At 38.3% G+C, this 12690-nt stretch overlaps 1 protein-coding gene across 6 annotated transcripts in view; it reads right to left on the bottom strand.

Moving 5' to 3' along the window:
• The window catches only part of GRM7 (glutamate metabotropic receptor 7), a 587975-nt gene that overhangs the window by 41790 nt on the left and 533495 nt on the right, over positions 1–12690 (bottom strand). The window lies entirely within an intron of this gene.

Genomic DNA, 12690 nt, shown 5'->3' with positions numbered 1-12690 from the left:
AGATATCAGATTTGAAGGAAAATCACACACGTATTCTTTAATCTACATATATATCCTTTAATATACCAAAGCACTTTAAGGAAAAAATCCACATGTAAACATAATCCAGCATAAAATATTTTTGTTAACATGTTGCTCAAATCTCACTCTGTATATTTAAAGGATCTCCCTACAAAGAATCTTGGTACAATAAAATGTGGATGTTTGCTATATTTTCCCCACATACAAAAGTTTTAGTATAAAACAAACATAAGAATGGCCAGGCTGGGTCAACCAATGGTCTGTCTAACCCAGAATCCTGTTTCTGACAGTGGCCAGTAGCAGATGCTTCAGAATAAACAGAACTGGCAAGTTTGAGTGATCCATCCCATATTGTCTAGTCCCACCTTCTGCAATTTGGAGGTTAGGGACACACTGATCATCTTGGCTAATAGCCATTGATGGCCCTATCCTCCAGGAACTTATCTAATCTTTTTATTAACCAAATTACACTTTTGGTTGTACGTTGTGTGAAGATGTACTTTCCTTTGTTTTAAACTTGATGCCTGTTAATTTCATCGGCTGACCCCCTAGATCTTGTGTTATGTGAAGAGGTAAATAACACTTCCCTATTCACTTTCTCCACACCATTCATGATTCTATAGACCTCTCATATCCCCCATTAGTCATTTTTTTTCTAAACTGAAGAGTCCTGTTTTTTTTCATCTCTCCTGTATGGAAGCAGTCCCATATCTTGGATCATTTTGTTTCCCTTCTCTGTACCTTTTCCAATTCTAATATATCTTTTTTGAGATGGTGTGTATTGCAGTGCATGCAGTATTTGAGGTGTGGGTGTACTATGGATTTATATTGTGGTATATTGATATTTTCTGTCTTATTATTTATCCTTTTCTTATGGTTCCTTACATTTAGTTAGCTGTTTTGCCTGCTGTTTTACATTGAGCAGATGTTTTAAGAAAACTGTCCAAGTTGATGCCAAGATCAATTGCTTGAGTCGTAACAGCTAATTTATATCCCATGATTTTGTAAGTATAGTTTGGATTATTTTTTTCCACTGTGCATTACTTTGCATATATCAAGATTGAAGTTTATCTGCCTTTTTGTTGCTCAGTCACCCAGTGAGATCCCTTTATAACTCTTTGCGGTCAGCTTTGGATTTAAATATCTTGTATTGTCTGCAAATTTTGGACTTCACTATCAACTTTGTATCATCTGCAAACTTTGCCATCTCACCGTTCACCCCCTTTTTCCAGATCACTTGAACAGCACAGGTCCCAGTAAAGATCGTTGTGGGACACAAATACCTCCCTCCCTCCATTGTGAAAACTGACCATTTATTCCAACTCTTTGTTTCTTATCTTTTAACCAGTTACAGGTCCATGAAATGAACTTTGTTTTTAACCTATATACTGCTTACTTTGCTTAAGAGCCTTTGGTGAGGGAGCTTGTCAAAGAGTTTTTAAAAGACCAAGTACACTATATTGACTGGATCACCCTTGTCTGCATGCTTGTTGGCTCTCACAAAGAATTTTAATAGATTGGTGAAAAATGATTTCCTTTAACAAAAGCCACATCGACTCTTCCTCAAACTATCATGTTTTTCTTAGGTGCCTGATAATTTTGCTTTTTGCTATAGTTTCAACCAATTTGGCTGGTAATGAAGTTAGGCTTACCAGTCTGTAATTACTTCAAGAGCCTCTTTTAAGAATAGATGTACTTGTGGTACCTTAGAGACTAAGAAATTTATTTGACCATAAGCTTTTGAAAGCTTATGCTCAAATAAATTTGTTAGTCTCTAAGGTGCCACAAGTACTCCTTTTCTTTTTGTGGATACAGACTAATACGGCTGCTACTATGAAACCTTTTAAGAATAGGCATTACATTAGCTACCCTCCAATCATTTGGTACACAGGCTGATTTAAGGTTACATACCACTGTGAGTAGTTCTGCAATTTTATATTTGAGTTCCTTCATAACTCTTGATGACTTATTTTTAATTTATCGGTTTGTTCCAAACCCTCCTCTATTGACACCTCCATCTGGAATAGTTCCTCAGATTTGCCACCTAAAAAAGAATGGCTCTGGTGTGCAGACCTCCCCCATATCCTGTGCTGTGAAGACAAATGGAAAGAATCCATTTAGTTATCTGAAAAGGCCTTGTCTTCCTTGAGTGCTCCTTAAGCACCTTGATCTTCCAGTGGCCCCACTGATTGTTTGGCAAGCTTCCTGCTTCTGATGTACTTAATTATTTTGTTGTTACTTTCTGTATCTTTAGCTAGTTGCTCTTCAAATTCTTTATTGGCCTATGTTTTTATACTTTTACAGTTAACTTGTCAGAGTTTATGCTCCTTTCTATTTTCCAATTTTCAAAAGATACCTTTTTGCCTCTAACCACCTCTTTACTCTTCTGTTTTGCCATGGTGGCCTTTAATTATTTATCTATCTATTTATTTTTGTTATCTTACTGTGTATTTTTTTGCTTGGGGTATACATTTAGTTTGGGCTTCTATTTTGGTGGTTTTCTATAGTCACCATGAATTTTGCAATGTTCCTTTTAATTGATGTTTAACTAGCCTATTTATTAGCCAGTTCCTAAAAAATCTTAAACCCTCCTCCCTACACCATTGTCTCATCCATTCATGGAGATCTGGCAGTTGTGTCTTTTTGGTCCTGTGTGTGGAACTAGAAGCATTTCAGAGAATGCTACCACGGAGACTCTTGACTTTAGTTTCTTATATAGCAGCCAAAAATTTGGCCTCCAGGACCTCTCTACTACCTTTCCCTATGTCACTGGTAAGTACAGGTACCATGATTGCCAGCACCTCCACAGCACTGCACAGAAGTCTGTCTAGGTGTCTCAAGAGATCCACAGCCTTCACACCTGGCAGGCAATTCACTATGGAGTTTCTCCTGGTCATCACAAAGCCAACTATCTATATTTCTTATTTCTAATAATCAAATACCCCATTACTATTACCTGGCTCTTCCTAGTACCTGATTGGGGGGGCACATTAGTGCAAGAGGATACCATGGCATCATATGAAAGGAGGGTGCCAACTATGGGATTGTTTCCTTCTGCTCCAGCTTGATTTTCCCCTGCCCCAATACTTTCATCCTCCTTAACAGCACAGAGAACATCACACTCGGGGTGGAACCACTTTGGTGCCCCTAAAGTCTCCTCTATGTACCTCGCTGTTTCCCTTATCTCCTACAGTTCAGTTACTCTGGCCTCAGGAGCCCATACTGTGTTTTTGAGGCCCATGAGCTGCTTGCACACATAAGCTACCTGCCCAAAAGGCAATTAGTTATACAAGCTGCACACAGTGCAATAAGCTGGATAGCCCTCACTCTGCTGCTGGACTTCTGCCTGCATTATTTTTGCTCTTGCAAGGCTTTTTGGGGGGGAGAGTGGGGGTGGTTATTAGCCTAAGTTTAAAGTATGTTTGTTAGGTGTATCAGCCTCTCATACTCCATTTCTGGACTCACTCATAAAGTTTCCCTGTTCTCTAGCTCCTCTGGTCACTTTGGAACTGGCTTTTTAAACCCCTCTTCTCCCGGAGTTAGCCCCACCCCCTTGTCAAGGAATCCTAAAGGGGCTAGAGATCAAAGGATAGCAGATTAGAGCTTTATTAGAAATCTTTCAGTCTAGCCTGGCTCAGCACCAAGCCCCCAAAAGAGACTACACTATAACGTTCAAGCAAGCAAGCACACAGCAAGCACCTAAGCCAACTAACAGACATGAATGATGGGAGGGATTTGGGGCAGGGGAGTACATTTGGGAACATTCATTTATTTAGATGGATGAATGCAATCTATCAAATCCAGTTATTTTCAGCTATAAAGAGGCCCAATCCCAAAACACTGAAATGTGGGGATTTTACCATAGACTTCAGTGGGATCTGGGTTGTGCCCACAGTTTGTGAATTCTAGAGGCTTGGTGATATTTACTCTCTCATTATGGACATAGAGAAAACAAAATTAAGTTGTTTCTATAATCAAAAATCACATAGTTAATCAGAACCCCATCCATGCTTAATATGACTTGTTAATAAAGTATGGGGGGGAAGACAAAATGTATCCAGTACAGTCATTGGAAAAACACAGATCTCAATTTAGGGTGACATTCACATGATATCCAATGTGAGCAGAGGGTGCTCAAGACAATCTGCTGCTCTAGGCAAAACTTCAGTGTGCCGCCCCCTTCCCCCACCCTAGATCAGAGGTTCTTAACAGTAAGATGCATTGGACTTTTTTGAGGGGAGATGCAGCGAGCCTCCTGATGGTTTGGTGGTTATGGTAGAAGTGGGGGAGGGGAGGGGTGGAAGGCAAGCACCAAGTTGCAGTGCCACACATTCATTCACATTCCCTCCATCATGAACAGGAGGTGGGGGGCAGGGGAGTTAGGCCAAATTTGAGTGAGTGGTGGTGTGACTCGGCACATAGTGTCACAGTGCCACCCAGGTCTAGCCCTGCTTCCTCTGCCAGCATACTCTAACAGCGTTAGGAGGACAAGTCCCATTAAAAGTCAGTGGGATCTGTGCTTCTAACTTAGGTAGATGAGTTTGAAAATCCCACATGAAACCAGTTTCCATCAAATATCAAGCAAAATTCCTGTAGTAAAAATGAGAGTGGGCATTATTACAGTACTTACACAGCATCAATCACTGCATCTGACTTATTTATGAGGGATCTTATAAACAAACTTTAAATAACACATTGCGTTTTTAATCACATACATTACTCTGTGGTTACTTGATATACATATTCTAAAAGTAAATAAAGTAGTGATGTGCTGTCTTTCAAACTTAGAGATCTTGTAAGAAAGAACCAAATTGTGGTACTCAGAAGAGTAACTGCAAAATCACTTGATAACACTCAGATGATTAGAAAAATATGGGATGTTTGACTTTAACTAGGCTACTGGGCAAGAGGATGTTGTCATGGATGCATAAAACCTGAAGGAAAACAATGACTCAAATAGGTACTAAGACCTTGATCAACCAGAGACAATTAAAATGCAAATTGAATGTGCAAATGCAACTGATATGTGGAAAAGAGGAATTAAATTCTTGGAACAAAACTCCAGACTTTTGTTGTTTTTAAATGATAAACCTGGAAGCCTGGCTTAATCAACTGTTCAATTGACATAGACAGTAATTACTCTGTTGCCTCAACACTTTACTGAGATGTAGATGGGAGGAGCAGTTGGATACAAGAAAGAGGGAGCTGCCTCTTCTACTTATAGTTGTCACAGGCACTGTCAGTAATAATACTATCCAAATCCTAAGTGAGAGTTTAGTTTTGATTGAGCTACAATTAATGATATTACATCAAGAACAGCAATAAATGATGACTCACTTGCTTCAGATCAATGCATACACTATCTCTCCAGCCCATTCATGAGCAAGTTGTTCCCCTTTTAACTGACCTGCTAAAGGTTGTACTATTGGCAAATGGGGTATGGAGAAGATGACTGAAGAGAGGAAACCTAAAAAAATGTAAGTAGTTCATACACACACACACGTCAAATAGACCACACAACCTGTTGAAGTTCACAAATCACTAGGTTTTCTTTTCCAATGTATTCTTTTCCAAATGCATTTAATCTCTCCTTATAGCCTTCCTTTTAAGGCTTGTTTACCCACTAATGTACACCTGTAACCATATTTTGTTGAATAGCTTCCCAGTAGGGGGAAGAATGGTATGACTTTATATAGGAACTTGTAGAAAGTACATGTTGAGAGAACCCAATGTATATGAAGGAAAGAATAAAGCCTGAAGTTCTTAGTTCTCCCTCTTTATGTTCACAAACAAAACTACCGATATAGTTCAAGGGGTACAAGTGGATGCATTCATACCACTCTAAAAGTGCTTATACCATTATAGCTTAGCCTCATACAGGAAAGGAAATAAGCTACATCAGTGTAAGGCACGTTTATAACTACACACACACACGGGATTGTATCAGTATAACTATTTTGGTAAAATAATCAAAGCTGTAATCAACACAGTTATACTGGCACAAAAATGTGTATGAACCAAGGCCCAAAGAGGAAATTCCAAAGTACTAACACTTATACTGTAAATATAGCAAAATTAACTACTGCTTGACATCCTCAATCTCATCAAATGGAGATGGGCTATAACTCTCAGAACATACACTATGGCATAAATAATTATTTAATAAACACTAGTCCAGCTTCCATCTGAAGTTTACAAAAGTACAAGCGTCATCAGCTAAATTATGCATAGAAGAGACCTATTTGCATCTCTTAATCAATTTATGCAAGTTAGAGATGCCTCTGAAACAGGTCAAAGATATAAAGTGAACTTCATATCTATTAGCTAGTACTTGTGAAAGAGCTCAAGAAAAATATACATGGAGTTCATAATAAAAGGGAGATTGTTATCTACAATTCAAAGGGAATCTAAAAATTAAAAATGCATCTGAGGTCCATGGAATGGCATATAATAGCTGCAAAAGCACTATCTTTCCAAAACTATCCTAAACAGCGACGGGGGGGGGGTTTACATTTCTGTCTGACTGAGAAAAAAACCCAGTAAGTATAAAACAAAGATTTTTAAAGTTTATCAATATAAATGATGTTATCTGTTGCATTAATACAGTTTAGCTAATCTTCATCTACGCTCTATTGAACCATCTTTAGCTTTAGTGCTGTAGTGATGAAACAGGAAACAAAAGAAGCCTTTCCAAATTCTTCTCTCTTAAAAACAAACTGCAGCAGGATTTATGAATCATACCATTTAGGATTGTGCAACAATAGGTAATAAAGGGGAAGCATATGGATGTATCTAAAGATTAAAGAAGCAGTTTTACTCTGGAAAAGTATCTGAAACACCTGGGCTTTGATGAATTAAAAGATATTCACAAAGGCTTTAGTGAATTTGCCATATATTTAAGACAGGTAACATGAGCAAATTAGAGACTGAGCATGCAGAGTTGAGCGTGCGAGAGAGAAAGAATATAAACATTAAAACAGAAGGGTACTGTGGTTATTGGGTCCATGTAAATAGCTTGCTAGAGAGAGAAAGAGATACTTAGTCTCTCTTCAGACCTGTACTGGAGCGCATCAGTTCTGTGCTCCCTGCTGACACTATTCAAGGGCTTGCAAGATCAAGGCTAAAATGTGCTGAAATCAGGAAGTAATTTTTCCACCATACAACAGAATCAAGATGTACAAACCATGCCAATGTTTGTTCCAGTTGGAGGGGGCACGGAGCAATGCACCAGAAAAAAGATAGAATGAACAGGGGACTGAAGGTTCATAAAAGCAAGCAAAGGACAAGAACAACAGAGTAGTCAACCTCATGTAACCTGCATAGTCACCGCCATGAAATGGGGATGGGGATTATTCAATATCTATACCACACTGGCACCTGGTAATCTGATGCCTGGCATGAATAAACCTTTTATCTGAAGACATTGCTGAGTCACCAGCAAAATGGTACAAGTGGCTGTGATGATCTGTGCTTGATTTATCCTGATTCATAGGTGCTTACTGCTAATAGATCTAATAGTAAGTTAGCTGCACTGCATCCATCAGTTATCTTGTCCCGTCTTGTCTTGAATTTGCGGTCTCCGTTGCTGGGCACAAGGATCATCTCCAATACCACTCTGCTAACAGTTATCACCAGATAAACACACCACTCCTTTGGGTATCAGTCTTGCACTGTTGAGACATTGGTGTGCATGAAGAAGAGAATAAGGAAGCAACTTTAAACTAACCATTTTCATTTTCAAACATACATGAGGTGGATTCATGGATTTTACATGAACAGATTTTTTTCCCCCTTGGTCCCTTAGGTGACTATTCATGGGCTGTGACCACTAAAGTGCAAGACCCTAAAACACCACACAAAGGGACTGCAAAGTAGCATCCTTTTGCACTGACTTACACATATTTACTATATTCATTGTGAAAATAAGACATTTTTGGCCTCTTGAATATGGCGCAGCACACATGATGATGGAGATCACAATGTTGATAGGCTAACATTGTGGCATCATAACAAAAAGAGAAGCCCAGACTTTATGATGTCTGGATTCCAATCCCAACCTTGTAGCTCAGGGCCATCTCTAGTTATAACTACACCATCAGCATGTAATGTGTTGCTATTATGTCAGCCGTTTCTTTTTATCACCTGCTCTGCATCAATTAATCCGATGTAAACATTTGGTAATGCATGTGTGGTGTGAAAGACTCTGCAATGAAAATATACTCCTGATAGGTTTCCCATTTATTTCTTAGTCCTTACACTATGTGTGAAGCAACGAGCAATAGCATCTGAAGTGTCAGCTAAAAAACATTGGGAAAATGCTTAAGTTTAGCAATATAATATAGCCGAAAACAAGATTTAAAGCCAACCTACTATACATGGATGCTATTAACTAGTTTCTAACCCTAATACCATGTCTTACAAGATGCTGAATGTCTTCAGCTTCACTGGAAACAGTGGGACTTGAGGAATTCAGCACTTTGGAAGATTTCGTTTCTGGTCATCAACAGATGTCATGAATAGAGGGGGAAGGGTAGCAACATTTATGTATGCTTGGCAGCTGTACTGGATTGCCATACCTGTAAAGGGTTAAACAGTTCAAATAACCTAGTTGGCACCTGACCAGAAGGACCAATGAGTAAAGAAAATATTTTCAAATCTGGGGTGGGGAAGGACGTGTTTGTTGTTCTGTGTGGTGTTCAGATGGAGGGAGAAGCCAAGCAGGTACAATATCTCCTGAAAAATATACCTGGAATAATCCATCTAAAACCACAGAAACTGTGAGTAGGGCAAGGAAATGCATTAGGTTATCTTTTGGTTTGGCTTGTGAATTTTCCTATGCTACAGAGGTAGTTTCCTGTTTTTGTAACTGTGAAGCTGAACTCAAAGGGGAATCCTCTGTGTTTTAAATCTTTTTATTACCCTGTAAAGTTATCTTCCATCCTGATTTTGCAGGTGTGATTCTTTTACTCTTTTCTTTTTAAATAAAGTTCTTTTAAGAACCTGATTGATTTCAGTGTCCTGAAGACAAAGGGTCTGGTCTGTTCTCACATTGCTAAGGCAACTGGTTGGTATTCTTATTCTCAACCCTTCCCAGGAAAGGGGGTGAATGGGTTTGGGGAGATATTTCAAGGGGATAGGGATTCCAAGTGACCCTTCCCTAAATATTTTGTGTAAATCACTTGGTGGTGGCAGCAATATCAGGCAAAGGAATTAGTGCCTGAGAGAAATTTTAATCTAAACTGGTAGAATATAAGCTTACAGGGTCTTTCATGCAGGTCCCCACAGTGTACCCCAGAGTTCAGAGCTGGGGGGGGAACCCTAACAACAGAGTTGAAAAAAATACCACTGATATTTACTCAAATGAGAAAGTTCATGGCCTTCTGTTCATGCATGGTGTGTATGCTTTCAATGAATATCAAGATCAAGTTTAGTGTTAGGAATACTCATGGAAATGGTGATTTTTAAGCAAATATCAGGGAATATTCAAGGAAAATGAATTGTTAATTTGTAAACATGAGTATTTGCTCCAGACAGAATCCTGATTCTGAGGAGTATCCCCATCCAAGTCATATGATCTCCATGTCCAAACAAAGCCCCAGTGCTGAACTTCATATAGTTAATACTCCCAAAGTACTGTCATTAATCACTACCAGCCAAGAATTATGCATACAAATTATGTTGCAAATTTTCCTATAACAAATACATTTGAATGAAAATTCGCAGTTTGTGGAATTACATAAGAATAAGATACGTAAGGAAAGATCCTGCCACTTGTAAATCACATTGAATTGTACTTTACTATGCCAATCTCAGTGGGACTATTTGTGGAGTAAAATATTGAGTAAGGGTCTCAGAATCTATTGCATAACTAGGTGAATAAATTATTCACTGAAAATTATTCACTCAGTTCTAGTGATTAGAGTTAGTAAATCTGAGCTTTAGATATAAAATGAATCCATCGTTTTGTTTTATATTTATTGTGATACATATTATTAATCATATTTATTACAGAGATGTCTAGGGACCAACTGAGAACTGGGCCCCAATGTGCTACGCACTGTACAAATACAAAAACGTGACCATGTTAACATCATTAGCATGTATCTATGTTAAAGATTTAGTTTTTCAGCCATCAATTTTAAAATACAAATAGATGCAGTGGAGGCTTGTCAAAACCTCTTTATGTCTCAGTTTTGACTGCCCATTATCATGTCTCATCAGTCTGTGCTGAACAGAAGATCATTCAAGAGAGGTTAGAAATTGAGCACTATTTCTGAAGATGAAACTAACTTGTTACAAAGTGAAAATGAGGTTTGAATTCAGGCTACATTAGGGTATCATTATTCTGTTCCAAATAGTCTGAGATACAGTGAGCTCCAGAACACATAAATTGCTTTAACACATTACTTGTGGCCTGATCTTGTGAAGTGTTGAGTGCTCCTGAAAGGTGTCCCCTGTCGGGTGACTTGGCTGGGAGTTAAGGGTGTACAGAACATCCCTCAGAAAGAAGAAAGGCAAGAAGATGATTGTTATTATGGTATACAGCATGAAACTCATAAACAATTTTACTCTTCAGGAAAGGATACATTGGATTAATTTCACTTTGTAGTAAACATCACAAGAGCATCATCTTATTGTGCATAATTTTAAATAACTGTGTAAATATATTCTAAAAAAGCTATGACCATAGTATGGAACAATTTCTACCAGCCTGTTGTTGCACATACATTATAAATGATTTCAATGCTTAGCAATCACCATAGAAACTTCTATGCATATAGATTTGTTCTTTAACAAAAAATTACTTTTAAAGCAACTGAAAATCTGCCTGAAGGAGAATACTATACCCCAGTCACAGAATATTAGAGACCCTGCCTTGGATTAAGGCTGAGCTATTGTAACTTCTAATACTATTATAATTGTTTAATAGTCTCGCTGGTGTTAATCATCCTGCTTTGTCTAAAAGCTTGCTCTCACAGCTCTTTAGTAATTCTAAAGAAACAAAGCTGCCCTTGCAGAGATATTCAATGATTGTCATTTTCAGATTAATTCAGTTAGTACTGCAGACCTGCTTTTAGCCTAAAGCAGTGCACAAAACAAGCTTAGTCTAAACTGACTCTAAAAGGAACATCCAGAACAGTGTTCTTCTGGAAGGTTCCAGTTGCAGTTTCTGGTTCACACGATATTTTTGGTGGGTGATAGCCTCAAATCTTTTTGTTCTTAACTTCTTACAACTGAAAGCTGCAAAACCTAGCCCAGCTGAAAAAAATCACTGGTGTTTGAAGATATGCAGCCAGAACTTCAGCTGGTGTAAATTGGCATAGCTCCAACAAAGACAGTGGAGCTATTCTGATTTATATCTGCTGAGCATCTATTTAGCAAGATGTCATAATTCACTGGAAAACAAACTCAAATGATTAAGGAGTATTAATGAGTTGCAGTGTTTTTCACAATCACCTCTGCTGAAGGAACGTGAAATGCCAAAGGACTGCAGGTACAGCCTTGCTGCAAATAAATGTTCTATTTAAAATCTAGGGCAAACTGTATTGCTATGAAGGAGTGAAACAGCTGCTTGCATAAAAATTATAGAAACTAAAGTCCTTGTGATGTCAGTACATGTCCAAAATTTACAAGGCACGCACAATAGGCTTAATTTGTATTCCTGTAAATATTCACCAAGGAAAAATGCAAAAGTCTTTACGGTAGGAATGAGTAAACACAATTTGCCTAATGCTGAATCCATTTAGTTTGAAATTAGCTCATCTGAGGTTCTTGTTCTGAAATGAACTGACATTTTCCCATTGCCAGCTGCTAGCAGGCAACACCCGCTTTTCACACAACCATATATTTTCACTCATTGCTTCCCTTTCTTGACTATGAGAGCGGATGTTTGGAAGGAACATACCACCTGAGTCCACAGGAGGATCCTCTCAGACTGTGGAGAGAGAAGAAATAATGCTTCCGCTATAAATGGTCTCCCCTGATACCTAAAAAGAAGCCCTTCCTAACCCTCAAGGGAGGGTAATATAACACTGGATACTGACCCCCTGTTGATTCCAGAGGCTAGAGTTTAGAAACTAAAGATGCGTCTTCCCCTTACCCTCCTTTGAGCTACACAGAGGTCTTCTTCAGGTGTCTGAAGAAGAGCTCTTTGGAGCTTGAAAGCTTGTCTAGCTCATCAACTGATGTTGTTCCTATAAAAGCTATTACCTCACCCACCTTCTCGCTCTCATTATTTCTTCACATCACTCAGGCAAGGCACAACTTTAATTACCCTTCCCTAGATACTATATCGAGGTTTTTTTGTGTTTTTCTCAATTTTAAAAGTAAATAAATATTTTTGTCAGTCCTGGGAAACAATTTAAAAGGTTTATAAATACATGTTTCCATACACCATTTATGGGAAATTGACATAGTCAGGTAATAGGGTAATACAATACTTATGTGTAAACACAGATTGGTTAGTAAGCAAAACAAATATCTGTTCACAAGTGTTGTTCCCCCCTCCCCTTCTGATAACATCGCATTTGCTTTTAATACAGCACATGAGGGAATGCAGATTTTTTCCTGTTCTTTTTTGGAAAAGCAAACCAAAAGGTTATAGCATCCAGACAAACAATCAGCACAAGTTAGGGAAATACTTGTTGAAGAAGGATGGAAACAGAAGAG

This window comes from Dermochelys coriacea, chromosome 7, assembly GCF_009764565.3.
Source record: "Dermochelys coriacea isolate rDerCor1 chromosome 7, rDerCor1.pri.v4, whole genome shotgun sequence".
Classification (NCBI taxonomy): Eukaryota; Metazoa; Chordata; order Testudines; family Dermochelyidae; genus Dermochelys; species Dermochelys coriacea.
The sequence above is the reverse complement of the archived record's forward strand: the minus strand, read 5'-3'. Positions and strand labels throughout refer to the sequence as shown.